Source organism: Trichomycterus rosablanca, chromosome 20 (genome assembly GCF_030014385.1).
Source record: "Trichomycterus rosablanca isolate fTriRos1 chromosome 20, fTriRos1.hap1, whole genome shotgun sequence".
In the NCBI taxonomy this organism is placed as follows: Eukaryota; Metazoa; Chordata; class Actinopteri; order Siluriformes; family Trichomycteridae; genus Trichomycterus; species Trichomycterus rosablanca.
This window is the reverse complement of record NC_086007.1, coordinates 5,338,111-5,352,900: the sequence shown is the minus strand read 5'-3', so window position 1 is coordinate 5,352,900 and position 14,790 is coordinate 5,338,111. Positions and strand designations below refer to the sequence as shown.

Here is a 14,790-nt window from a genome sequence, read left to right as displayed (position 1 = left end):
AATGAGTTCATCAATTTTCTGCACTAATGTATTTGTCTCAGTCAACTGCAAGTGCTGTTATTATGAGCTGGTAACATCTAGCAGCAAAAACAGCTCAGACTAAAGCAATAGACACACTAATGGGATTATTAATTGCTAAGGATGGAAAGTTTTTCAAATGGTGGCACTCTGTAGCAACAGTACTGACTTTAAAACTGATTCTAGGAGCCACATTAGCACAAGAAGTTTTTGTTCAGAGTTTTACATAAAGAAAACCGAGTGTTAAAAAATAATGTAAAGCACACTGCCCTTAGACTCTAAAGCAAAGTAATAGTTTACCATCTGGCTGTCCTACAGGAGTGTTAGGAGTGTTAAGTGTCTAGGAGAACATAAAGTCAACTATTATATTATATGACTGAGTTTAGTGTGGAAACATTTGGCTAGCCTGTACAGAGCCTTGACTGCAATGCCTTGTAAAAACAATGGGGTGTATTGGAAGATTGACTGTAAGCAGGCACAACAATAGAGCGCAATCAACAAAGTAATGCTTTACCCACCACAAGCCTGAGCAATTTAGTAGAAAATGCAAAATGACCAAAATACAATTTATAAACAATAATCAAATAATTATTTCTGCTTAAACACCAATAATAATAATGATAATTATAATAATAATAATGATAATAATAATAATAATAATAATAATAATAATTACTAATAATAATAATAATTAAGGTCATGGTTTTATTAATCAGATGGGGAGGAATTAAGAAAAGTGAAGCACCTAAATAGTGGGTATCTCAGTGTTGACAGTACTAAAATAGTGATCAGAAGATTGCAGCCCCATCAGCTCTAAATCGCCACTGTTGGTCCCCTGATCAAGGCATTTAACATCAGTTGCTTGAATTGGTAACAACTGCAAGTTGCTTTGGATAAAATCATCTGCTAATTTCTGTAAATATATAAATAAATAAGAAATTATATAAGTAAAATGTTAAATAAAATGAATTAAAATAAAATGTGATTTTATTTAAGTAAGAAAGGAAGAATTAAAAAGTTACATTTTAAAGCAAAATATTAAGGGGGCATTATTTAAATACTTGACATCCATTAATGAGCATACTTTGTTGTGTGCGTATTTGTGTATAATTACTGCTGGCATCGTTATTATTTGGACTATTATCATTGGAATAAACTGTGTTTATTTGTATCTATGTAATTTAAATGTAGAAGCATTTGTGTAGTGAGGTGTAGTGTAGTGAGGTGTAGTGTAGTGAGGTGTAGTGTAGTGTAGTGAGAAGTGCAGTCTGGGGTCGCGGTGGTGGATTTACTGTCACTAACTTCAGCAGCAGAAAAAAGGTTGATGGTGAATACGTGCGCACAGCCTCGACTACACCACTAGTGTGAGCTACAGTGGGTGGGTGGGTAGGTGTCGGTGTTGCCCTGCTCCTCAGGCGGTAGCAGTGAGCCCGAGGTCTGGAGGAGGAGAACCTCAGCAGCCCTACTGTAGCTTTAAGACCGCTGGTCGCGCAGCGTACAGGAGGAGTGTGTGTGTGTGTGTCAGTGTGTGTGTGTGTCAGTGTGTGTTTATCAGTGTGTACGTAAGGCAGCGAGTGTGGCTGTGATCACCGAAAACACTCAATGTGTAGCAGCACTGTTGGAGGAAGGAAGAAAATCTCGCATGTGGTGTAAAACAGAGACTGTACCAGTCTGGGCTGTTCACCCACTGTACCGGCGCTCCATTTCACATTGTGCGCAATAAGAAGAAGCGGCGGCGGGGACGCGGAACGGGGACGCGCTTCTCACAGACGCAGCCAGGAAATCTGATGTGAAGTCATGTGAGCAGGTACGGAGCTAAGGAGGCTCGATCGGTGACATGACATGCTTGAAGTAATTCATGGATGGGTGGATGGATGGACGGATGAGTGATCATGAGGTGCGCCCGTTGCGCCATTGGCACGTTAAAGGTTGCGTTTGTCTGATCTGCGGATCAAACGGGCAGGAATGTGTCACACTGATGGTTTCCTTTTTGTCCCGTTTTGGTTAAGCCTGGAGTGTCATATAGTGTATGTATAACCTAGTATCTTCTAGAAGTCACTAAAACGGCGTGTCAGTAATGGTTTACGTTCTGTTTCGCAAAAATAAGACGAGATGACAAGAAAGCTAAACAACATCCATGACAAGCTGCTGATTGGGTGTAAAAAATCTTGTACTGGGAGTAAATAGGTGGTCTTGTGGTGGTTTTTGCTGATCTATAGATGTTCATGAATGTTTTGTTACTAATCATGTAGCACCTCATGCCCAGCACTTCATGGCCAGCTCCCAATGCCTTTAGATAGTATTGGGTAGGACCTTCTCATACATACTAACAGTAGCCTATTTATTTTTATTAGACCAAAGGATTTGACATAATTTAAGTCAGAGTGGTTGACTCCACACAGGTACAATTAAGTATGTGTGGTCCTGCCTGGTCATTGGTGCTTGACGGTAAATATTGTGTTAATAACCATGCATCATAGACATTAAAGCATGTGCCCAGCTCTGGACAGCTGCTTTTGGCTTTAGGCTATGGCACGTTGGTTATTCGTGGTCATCATTCAGACTAAGTACTTGTTTTACAGTTAAGTGTTAAAAATAAGTGTTATTATGTTATTATGCTCCTATAGAATTCAGAGAATGTTGGCTCTATATGTCAAGTACTTATGTTTTATTTATAGACCAGGGGGGTTTCTAAAAAAAATCCTTAGACAAAATCATGTAGCTCAAATAGACAGATATAGAGCATGGATTGTGTTATAGTGATATTTTCCAATAGGTAATGATCATGAGAACTAACAGTGTAATTATTTACTGCATTATGTGTAAGCCTGGAGCATCTTATGGCCAGCATCTCAAGTATTCAGTCAATGTCAGGTTAACACACCTCATGTCGGCTTTTTATATTTTTATTATAATTTTATAAAACACAATGTTTTTCATATTTCAAGCTGCTTATACCAAGCACAAATAAAAATAATAGTCATATGCTGTTCTTTGTTGATCATAGATGGCTCACAGTACATACAGTATATTATTACATAGTACATAGATCCTGATTCATGTGGTACCTTGACCTGTTATAGGTTCCCAGCACCTATAAGACCAGCTCCTTATGTCCAGTTCAGGACAGTGTTGTGTAGGTGCATTTGGCTACAAGTAGCAATAAATAGGCTATAGGTTTCATTTATCTAACATGCTTATGTTATCCAGTTACAGAAAGAGAACAACTGATCTTGATATTGTATATATTGCAGTTACTAAACATGTGTTATAAATACATGTGTTGTGTTATAAATACTGCAGGACCTTATGCACCTCTGTTTTAATAGATCTACAAAACACATGTTCATAACTACTTATGGTTGCTCACCTGTTACAGTCAGTGTCGGGTATGAGCACCTCACGTAGGCTTCTAATACTGTTATTATAAAACAATCATTTAGACAAAAGCAGGTCATCTTTGCTGATCACTTATGCTCTGCAGTACATAAAGTGTAGATACTGAAGCATGTGATGCCTAGTTGTGTTAATGTAGGTTAATTAGCATCTCATTAGTGTAAAAATGCAGACTAGCTTAAAAGCTAATTATTTAGTTTCTATAGCAGAAAAAATTTAGGTAAGCACACCAAAGGCCATTTCTCATATTTAAAAATAACAATTTAGAGAAAAGTGGTTCACTTTATGAAAGTAATAAACAAAATTTTGTGGTCTGTTGGTGAATTTTGCTTATCACAAAACAGATATTCAAGCTATTAACTCTGAAAACTAGTAATATTTAATTCACCAATCACAGCTGAGTATGTAAGATACATTTTAGTTCGATGTTTTATATATTTATTGTTCATGTTGATTTATACCTGTTCAAATATACATTCAAATGTAAATGTAAAACGACCATATCATACAATATAACACAATTACATTGTTAAGTACAGTTATTTTTACCACTACAAATTGTCAGATAAAGTTCCAGAATTGTAAAAGGCCTAATCCTGTGTTATAAGTACTGACGTCTGTGGTATCCAATGCACCTCTATTTTAACAGATCAACAAAACAGGTACATGTGCATAGTACGGATCATATGCCATAAACTCAGCTCGGTTTACTCAGCTCCTCTGGCCTTCAGACAGTGTCGGGTAGGAGCATCATATGTAGGCTACTAATTATTTTATTTATAGGCTGCATGCTTTCATTCATTTCATGAAGAAGAATAAAGCTGTTTTGATAGTTTTGAGTTGGTTATTGATAGATTACAGGGCAAAGTTTTGTTATTACTATTTTATGGATCTTAAATCCTGTGCTAGTTTATAGACCTTTTATTTGAACAGATCTACAAAATATCAGTGTCCTTGGTGGATCTGCCCAGCTTCTATAGCAGTCTGACAGTGTTGTATAAGTACTCCTCATGAAGGACACTACAGTATTTATATTTATCACTCAGATGCAACCAACATTGTTGATGCTCAACAGCACAGTTTATTATTGATCCTGTGTTATAGATACTGAAGCATGTGGCACGCTGTGCACCTCTACTATAATTGGTCTACAAACCCGATAAGTGTCTCTTGTATGCTTTTTACTTACATCAGCTTGTTCAATACACTAGTACTTACACAGTATCAGATATGAGCAACTCCTCTCCTGTCCTTATAGTGTTCACATATTAAAAATATATATATTTTTCAGTCTGTTCTTTTGCTTGGTCTTGAATTACATGTACACATGTACAATCATGTACAATCATGTACAGAATTAGGAATGTGGTCACATATATAGTTTTATAGTTAATCCTGTGTTATGGATACCAGAGTCTGTTGCATAAGAGCACCTTATGTAGGCTACTAGCACTGCAATGTTTTATGTATCTCAAAAGATCATTCAGACTAAAATGAATAATTTAATCTAAACAAAAATCTAGAATGAATCGAAATTAATTAAATATTAAAATCTAGATATTGATGTCATCTTTACTAATCTTTGCTGAAGTAAAGGTTTCCAACATTCCCAACATGTTTTTAGGTCCACCCAGCTTGTACAAACATTCTTTGAGGTGTTTTATGAACTGAACCTACCTGACTGAAACTCATGTTGCACTTTGCACTTGGTCGCTTATTCTATACCATCCATCAATTGAAAGAGACCCAATAAGAACCAATAATGACCAGATATTATGTGGGTGGTGGACCATTTAGTGCTGCAACAACACCAACATGATTATAACGAGGTATTGTGTGTTTTACTGTACACGAGTATGATACAGCAGTGTTGGGATTTAAAAAACTGTAATATTAATGCTGAGGGTGGAATAAAGCTCCATCTACAAAAAATAAAGTTAGTAGGACCCTGGTGCTGTCCCACAAACTGCTGTGCATTGTGCCACCCCAGTTTAGGTACTATATGGCTTAAATATATACAGCAAAGTGAGTGAGTGAGTGATCTGCATTGGACTAGTGGTCTGTATAAAGTGTGTTCCTGTCTTACTTCCAGTGTGGCTAGGTAAACCAAGATAAAGCAGTCAGAATGAAGAAGTAAATGAATGATGGTGTTGAGCTTTATTTATTATTAAACTGAAAGTAAAATCCGAAAGGGTTTCTTAAATGCCTTTAGTTTCTTATAGATCCGGATTTTACATCATGATAGTTCTCTAATCGAGCAGTGGCATATCGTAACCATGTGCAGTTGTTATCTGTTAAATGCCGTGGTCCTGGTGATAACTGATTTTAAATTGGGTATAGATTTTGGCATTAGGACTTGAAGTTTTTTAGTCTGAATGGGGCTATGGAGAGCCTTGTAAATGTCAAAAGGTCAGGGGTCACTGATTAACTGGTCGCACACTAATTAGTTCTGGTGCTCTTCAAGATAAATGACTAATCCCCCAGTTGGCAAAGTTTTCCAGTGTAATTTAGTCTGTGCTGGGTTAAGTAATGAAAAAGCATTCACCATATCATTAAGGAGTTGTGATTTAGATCCCTGAGTGTGCCAAGCCTTTTACACATGCATGTTTACCTGGGTATAAGGGCGCAGTTTCTATGGAAATAGAAACTATTTGACATATTAAATGAGTCTACCCGTGGGTATTTTGCCACACTGTTTAAGCCACAATGTAGACAGATTAAATTATAAGAGCTGTGCTGTAAATTTCAAATTTGATTGATTCCAAATCTACTGTACTGAACTGCTTCATATAATTTTAATGTGAAAGAAATGAGGAAGCATGACAGGGCAGAGAATTGATTTATACAAGACATTAGCTGAACATGATAAGAATTCATAATAAAAACGCACAACAGATTTGATTTGTGTATATAATTAAAGTATTAAAACTCTAATACAATTACTGCCAGTGTAATTCTTACTGTTACCATGATATAATGAAGCAAGAACACAAGAAAGTTTTAATAAAATAACTGCTAAGAATTAGCCGCATGTATATGACCCATGACTCTTGAGTGCTTCAGTCGTTTTATACAACAGTTTATAAATTAAAAAGGCACAATCCTGTTTAGAATCTGTTTTTAATATTTATTTTAGCAAGTGGCATGTAAAAAACATCTAAATTCATTTAAATATGCAAGTTCATTAAAATTAAGGCGAATTTAAATGCTCTGTAGCAGGCCTACCTGCTGTAGACAGGATCACAGAATCATGTCAGTCTGGCTTGCCACTGATGACCAGCAGGAGACACGGAGGCGCAGATCATCTGTGTCTGTCTTTGCGTCTTATCAGCAGTAATATGCTGAATCTGGAAATGCCTTTTAAATACCAGATCTCATTAGATTTGCGTTATATGGGGTCCGTGCCTCAGTGACACACACGCGCTCTTTAAGCTGGTATTTTTTTATTTCTGCTAGATTATATGCCGACATTCTTTCATCTTTTTTGTGGTACTCAGCTGGTGTTGCAGCGCCCTTTGGCCATCACAGAGTAACCTTCCTGGACAGGCAGGCTGCCTCCAGAGGTGTCATGATAGCACCTTTTGAGCAGAGCCCCACAGACGGATCCATACTTGATGCAGGCTGAGTGATGGAGAGGCTGATCCTCTCTTTTTAATTGCCACCCTGCGTACACTTGAGTTTCTCTTTTTTTATCACTTTTTCCAAAAACGTGATCACTGGACCGAGTACCTAGTGCTGTAGTGACTTACTTTTTAGTCATTTCATTTTATAATGTCCCTGTGGGGCAAGCACATGGCCACCTGAGTTTTCAGACATATGCTGAGTACAGCATAGGCTTATGTCTGTTTCCCCCAAACTTCATTAATTATTTTATTTATTGGTGTTATTTTGTCCATCCTTTATTTTGTAGTTTTATTTTTGTTCTTCAGCCCTAGTATTGTTCTGCCTTGGGTGAGCATCCTGTATATTGGGTGTACTCTCCCTGTTCTCTCACGTACAGGGATACAGCCTCAGTGATGAGGTGTGCCCTGCCCTGTTACAGGTGCTAAACTTGTTTTCTTTTCGGTTAAAATTTTCCTTTCTTTCTGTAATCCTTATTTAAATGTAATCCCTCGCTATATCCTACAACAAGTCTACAACATGCTTTATCTTTCATCTGAAGTGTCTGAACTACAAAGCAAAACAAGCAGCAATATCAGGAACTACAAAGACAAAAAGGCAATAAAAATAACATAAAAAGGCTGTACCGTAGGACGTGTTGGCATCAAACAGGGCATTGTTTTATCTGTAGGTTTTGTGTCTGTGAAATGTGGGATTAAAAGTAATGACAGGAGTACAGTACATGCTGCAAGTCATATAGGTTATACTGCTTAATTGATGGATGTAAAACTGCCAAAGTTTAGAGAGCCTTTAGCATTACTTAGTAACCCTGGGGTCAGCAATACAGGTATGTTTAAAATGTACTGGAACTGTTGTAGACAATTATGTAAATAGAGAAACTAAATTTTGACTATATCACCCACCAAGTTTTCAAGGTGGATTCTGTGTGTAAAAGCACCCCAGTGCCAAAATGCAGAGTAAACTGAAAAGACAGTACCCACTTTTTGGTTGGTAGGTTTTCCTGTTTATAAAACCAAGACTGGAACTTAAATACAAACGCAGTATAAACTCCTCTTAAATGCCTGTAGTTTTTGCTGTCCATGGTCCACACTTTATATTTATACTCTACATATATTTATTCTTTTTTTTTAACTGGGCCAGGCTTGTTTTTTGGGAATACATAAAACAGATCATCTTAAACAGAGCGTCTTAAAGTGCTGCAATACACCGAACAAAACCCACATTCTTTAGTGAAAAAAAATTCAACAGTTAATTTGAAGATGCTGTGTTTTACCTGGTATTTTCACATTAATAATTTCCTAAAAGGTAAAATAGGTTGATAATAACCTTATTAGATGCTATCTATAAAATATAAACAATGAGGGATTGTATATAATAATGACAGTTACTTAATGGAAATCTGTCCTTCAAACATGGAATGAAAAATGATTTATAGATGGTGTGGGAGTGAATGATGAACCATTAAGCAGAGTTAGGGTGCAACTGATAAACAATTATTTCTAAAGACACCATTAGAAATATTGTCCAAATTTATGAGCAGTGGTAGCTCAGCAGTTAAGAGGCTGGACTAGTAATTGGAAGGTTGATGATTCAAGCTCTACCACCTGCAGACTGTTTGGTCCTTGATCACTTGTATGGACTGTGTTACGACACATGCCACTCTTGACCGAGAAGCACAGGAAGGGTCAGCTGGAATACACCAGAGGAATTTTGATAGGGCCGTAGAGTTCTGGGAGTGATGATCACATGGATCAGCAGTTTGTTTGGTGCAAGAAAGGCGAGTCTTGTGGCAGCCAAAAGAATACAGTTAGGCATAGAGGTGGGTCAGTAATGATGGGGGGGATGTTTTTTTTTTTTTTTGCTGCAGGAGCAATCTTGACCATGTGATTCGCAGAAATACCCAGGAATTTTGAGGATGACTGTTATGCCTCCTGTGGTAAAATTGAACCTTGGTGATAATTGGATTTGCCAGCAAGACGGTGATCCCAAGCACACTTCCAAATCAATTAAAGCTTGGTTAAAGAATCAGTCCTGCAATATCCTGTAGAAACCCTGGTGGGATTTAAAGAAAGCAGTTACAACATTGCTTATCAGATATTATCAATAAAAAAGGATGTTCAGCCTGAGGCTGAGGTTTGGGGTTGAACAATAGTGCACGTGGACATTCGTCAAGAGATCTAGATGTTTTTTTATTTAAACTCAAACTGATTTCAATGCATGTAATCAAAGCTGCTTGTATGTATCAATAAATATTCTTTTTTCAGTGTACTTACTTAGTTTAATCTGTTTGCACATCACTATAACACCTTCTAAAGTGAGGGGGGTTGAATTTTTCTAAATGCAACTGTATGTTGGTTCAGAATTTCATCAGATTTCATCAGAGGGGAACAGATGTGGGGTTAGCATTAGATTTTCTATTCATAGTGCTTAATGTACAGTGTGAAATGTACTGCTGGTTTGGGCTGCATGTAATCCCATCACTCCACACTAACAGATTTATACTGTACATGCTGGTTTGGAATTTGCTGAGCGTCAGTATGTAGCAGTTAATCTTCTGGTGAACTTTATTTTTCACACAACTTCTCGTCAGCTGAAATTAAAACACAATTGTCCTGTCAGAACCGGAGCGCTTAGAAATGATCTTAAGTACTTCGGGTACAAAATGCAGGTTCATGAACTTTGGCGATTTGTTTGTTTTGTGGAATTGTGCTAGTTTGTCACATGATGAGTTGAACTACATGAGCCAGGTGATGGGACTTTGACCTTCATGTTGAATGCAGCTCAGGAAAAAATTAGATATTAAATTATGTGAAGATCAAAAGAGTAAAAAACATGTAAATACATTTGTGAGAGAAACCAGGATAAAGAAACAGGAGGGATGATGTATAAAATATATTTGTGTGCACGTCTGAGCATTATGACGATATGCTATTAGCATTGCTGTAAATAACTTTGCAATTTGTTTTCTAAATATTACAGCTATATTGCTTTTCTAAAGCTGATGTCGTACTCGCTTTGTTCTAGCTAAATATTTTTCAAGCCATTTTGCATCACAAATACAATTTGCAGGTAAATTTTTTGCATTCAAATTTGTGTGATCGATCATTGACAGAACTGCTTTGCTGTGCTGATTCTAAAGAGATGGTCCTTCATGTTGCAACACAGCAGATCTGAATAAAGGAAGTGTTTACTTCAGCAATGTGCTGGCTCAGATTTTATACAATAAAATCTAATCTGACTAGAAATTATTTCACATCTAATGAAGGTAGATTTATTGGTGTATCTGGAGGTTACTGCATTTTTTTAAAACAACAGTCATGTATAGTCATGGACTATGTGTGCCCAGAAATTAGTTATATGTAGAACATGATTTTGTATTTTTTATTTCATTAAAATATATATTACATTAATGTAGCTAGAAAATAAATTTTATTTATGCATTTTCTCCCATTTTCTCCCAATTTATCGTAGTCAATTTGTCTTCCGCTGCTGGGGGATCCCAGATTTTTTTCAGTCGAGGAGGGTATATTGCTGTTCAAGTCTCCTTTGACCCGCGCGCAGCCCTTAGCGGAACCCTTTTACACCCATGCACTCTGCACAGGCACCTCTCTATCTGCCAGTCAGGGTCCTTACATAGCATTTGAAGACCCCACCCACATATTCCAGTCATCCCTGCCTGCAGGCACTGCCAATTATGCCCGCTAGATGGTGCCCAGCCGACTGGTGGCAACGCCGAGTTTCGGAGGAGTTCACAATCTCGGCACTGGTGTGCTAGCGGAATATCCCACTGCGCCACCTGGGCGCCGAAAAGACGTGTTTCTGACCCACTCCATGGTTCATGATTCCAACACTCAGTTAATTTATTTTAATTACCTTAATTATTTTATTATATTATTTATTATATTTTATTTTAATTATTAAATTTCTAAATCCCTAGCTTTTTTTATTTGAAAGATGTTATCAACATTATTAACATAACAGGTAATACACAGCATCTCTAAATTAAATTGTTTAATATTTTTTCTTACTATAAAAAAAGGAAAAATGTGGGTTTTGTCTGGTGTATTGCGACACTTTAAGATGCTCTATCTGTTTTATGTACTCCCACAAACCAAGCCTGGCCCAGTTTAAAAAATGCAATGTAAAGTATAAATATAAATATAAACTGTGGACCATGGGGAGCAAACACTACAGACAACAAGGGGATGGAATTTAAGAGTATACTGCATGAAAAAAATTTACATATTGTGGATTCCCATATCTGTTCCCAAGTGGTGCCACAGGAAAATGTTTACCTTATTGTATGGGGGTTGTAATTCCAAGCCCTGGCAATTCCACAGACATCAGTGGCCTGGAATCCAAAAGATTGTGCTCTTTGAGTAAGAAAGATGGCATTCTACTCTACGATATCAACTGATAGCTCTTTATACGCCAGCCATAGGTCACTGTTCACAGGCTAATGCCAGACTCATCCACTAAACATAAGGTCGTCACGTCTCTCAAAAATGACCCATAATTGATTGATCATAATGGAGATTGAGCTGCATTATTCATTGTTAGGAAAAAAAACAGCACACAACAGCAGGCGTACAGCAAGATCGAGGTCAGATAAATCAAGCGGGAAAGTGCCCACGCAAACATTGTTCAAAAGAAGACTGGCAGGACGTTCTCTTATAAACGCCACAGAGCAGCCAGAGCATGCCAGCAAAGGATCTTAGCACTACACCAGCTTTTAAGACGAAGACATTAACAGTGGCTCTTAAACTGGCTCATGCTATAGGAGCATGGGTAAGAGCAGGAGTGGGGGGTTGGGGTTGGTGGGTTGAGGAAACAAATGCAAGCGAAAAGTCCTGTATTAAAGTAATGGCGTAAGCAAAAGTAGAGGGCAAAAGAAAGAGAAGGATCTTAAATCACATCTCTGGGTGCCAGCTCATCTGTCAGCTGTGGCGCACTGAAATGATTTTTCCATCTGTAGAATAGAAATGTCAGCCCAGGGCGAGCGGGGTGTACCGGTGACATTTTTATAGAGTGGACTGGTATTATGCATACAATTTATGGCACGCATATGAGGCACTGCAGAGTACATGCGTGAATACTTTCAGCTTAACTAAGGAGGCAGCAACTGGAGTCAGGTTTTACTTTTAACGTTAGGCTCAGATCAGCTGTTAGGCCTGATACCATTACCATTAATTGTTAGATTCCACAATACAGTTTTACATGAATACACAATCTGTGAAAAATAAAATGGAAAAACACTATAATGGGTGTCTGTAAGGGGGTTGGTTTACCAGTAGCCACTAGCTTTAAAAAGCATAGACATTGAATTTGCACTGATTCTGTACTAAACTGTACTTCTGTACTACATATACATATATATATACGTATATTACCACTGGTAAATATTTTGGTGTATGTAAGACGAACAGTTTAAACTGTCAATCCATTTTTAATTAAAAAGAGCACCAGATCTGCTATAACTGTTTTATAATAAGTACATATAAACTATAGTGTATGTATATGTGTGTGTGTGTGTGTGTGCAGAAGCTGGATAAGCTTCTCTAAAGTGCCCATTGATGTGACTGGGTTATTGTTTGAGTATGTGGTGCTCTGTGATGGATTGGTGCCATATCCTGAGTGCATTCCCATCATGTGGTCAGTGTTTCAGAATGGCTGGGTGCCCAGCATGATCCTAAGCTGTTCTTTATTGCAATCTTAATTACAAAGGAGTGCCATAAATTACAATGTGATATTAAATTAAATCAGTAATCACAATGATTTCTAATCCTCAGTCAGCATTTGACAACCATGACAAGGCTGCAAGCTATTGTAAACAGAAATATGTGCAGCTTTAAAGTAGAGAAAGGTGGATGTCTGAAAATGTGGAGCTTTTTTCATGCTTTAACTGTTTTTGAAGAAAGTACTATCTTTGTAAGAACTCATGCTGTACACTCTGTTCCATTAACTACACACTGTATGTAGTCAAAGGCGAGCTACACGCTGTGCTATTCTACAAAGTTTTAGGTTAGTTTTGCTTTCATTACAATGACAGCATGCTTACAAAGCTCAGCCAAGCTCAATTCTCTTCTGACAAACAGTCCAGTACTCTGTGTACTTAAGGATATTATGAGTGTTGCGGCTGTAAAAGAGGTGGATTGAGACGTGTCTATAATTATTTCTGTCCCTGGCTTTTTATGGCTGGGTTGTATGGCAAAAATATTACATAACACATAACATAACAACATTACATAAAAATCTAAAGAATATAAACAACATTTAAGTGTATAAACACAAAATGTAATCAGATTTAGAACACTGAAAAGAATCACCTATTAAAACTATATGTTTTCAATTATAATTTAGTTTGACGTCTGCAAATGTGACACATTCAACTAGAAATTTAAACTAGAGAATCGAGTTTAATATAAAATCAGATGTGAGTCATGATAGAGCTGGTTCATTTTACCAACTTTTAGGCCCACTCTTATTTTTGGAGTTGCTTAAGATTGTTAAGGGGGGGGGGGTGTTGCTGGAGCCTATCCCAGCTTTTCAATGGGCGCAAGGCACACAGTAACACCCTGGACGGGGCCCCAGTCCATCGCAGGGCAGACAGACAGACAGACAGACAGACAGACACACACACACACATTCACCTATAGAGCAATTCAGTGTCTCCAATTAACCTGATGTTTTTGGACTGGGAGGAAACCTGAGCTCCCAGAGGAAACCCACGCAGACACAGGGAGAACATGCAAACTCCGCACAGAAAGGTCCCGGACCGCCCCGCCTGGGAATCGAACCCAGGACCTCTTGCTGTGAGGCGACAGTGCTACCCACCGAGCCACCGTGCCGCCCCCAGAAAGTCTAACTACTTTTTAAAAAAGTATAATTTTTTTCTTTCCTTCAACACAAATGCACACGTAAATGTAAACATGTTTGACGGGAGACAAATTGAACCCTTTTATATTTTCAAAATGTAAATAAAAATATGTAAATTGCCGCTCAGGTGGCGCAGCGGTAAAAGACATGCGCTGCAACCAGAGCTGGATTTCGAAGGAGCGTCGTTTCGAATCCGGCTCTGCCTTCACGGTCGAGGCTGGGCGGCTATGGACAACGATTGGCCTGTTGTCCGGGTGGGGGGCGGGACTTGAGACCGTAGGGGATGCTCTCTCAGGAACGGGGCGGCCTCTGCTGGCTGGTTGGTGGCGCCTGTATGGAGACGGGAGGGGGTGTGGCGGAGTGTGTGATCCTCCGTGCACAGTACTCTGCCACGCTACACTCGTCAAGTGTGGGTGATAAGACGGTCGATTGGCTGTGCACGTTTCGGAGGAGGCGTGGAACGGCCTCGTCAGCCCCAACCAGGAGCAGGAATCCGCACTAATGAGAGGATGATAGATGGGATGAAAAATTGGACGTGCTAAATTTATTTTAAAAAAATAAAAATAAAAAAAAAATAAATAAAAAAATGTAAATTATATAAACAACATTTAGGTGCTTCACATCAAGTCTGCAAAGCTGCTTTACAGACACTCCACCATCTAGCCTTTGATGTTTTGCATCTCTTGCCTGTAGAATGTTTGGGTACATGAGTATTGGATCAGAATTAGTATCAGCCACTAAGCAGAGCTTATATCGGTATGATAATATAAAAAAATATATAAAAAGCACCATGATCTGCTTATTAACCATTACTAATTGCCACAAAAAAACAACTGCAGTGGGTGAGTGTGACACACCAAGAGCTCAGGAGGACACAGC

At 38.2% G+C, this 14,790-nt stretch overlaps 1 protein-coding gene across 2 annotated transcripts in view; it reads left to right on the top strand.

The window, feature by feature from the left end:
* The first annotated feature begins 1,567 nt into the window (after window positions 1-1,567).
* Window positions 1,568-14,790, top strand: part of nrip1a (nuclear receptor interacting protein 1a) — a 51,600-nt gene continuing 38,377 nt past the window's right edge. The window contains exon 1 of one of the 2 annotated variants that reach the window (XM_063016981.1): window positions 1,568-1,825. The gene's annotated coding sequence lies outside the window, so the exon portion shown is untranslated. Of the gene's footprint in view, window positions 1,826-2,027; window positions 2,046-14,790 lie in introns of those variants that run through there. The other variant, XM_063016983.1, reaches the window with a different exon arrangement.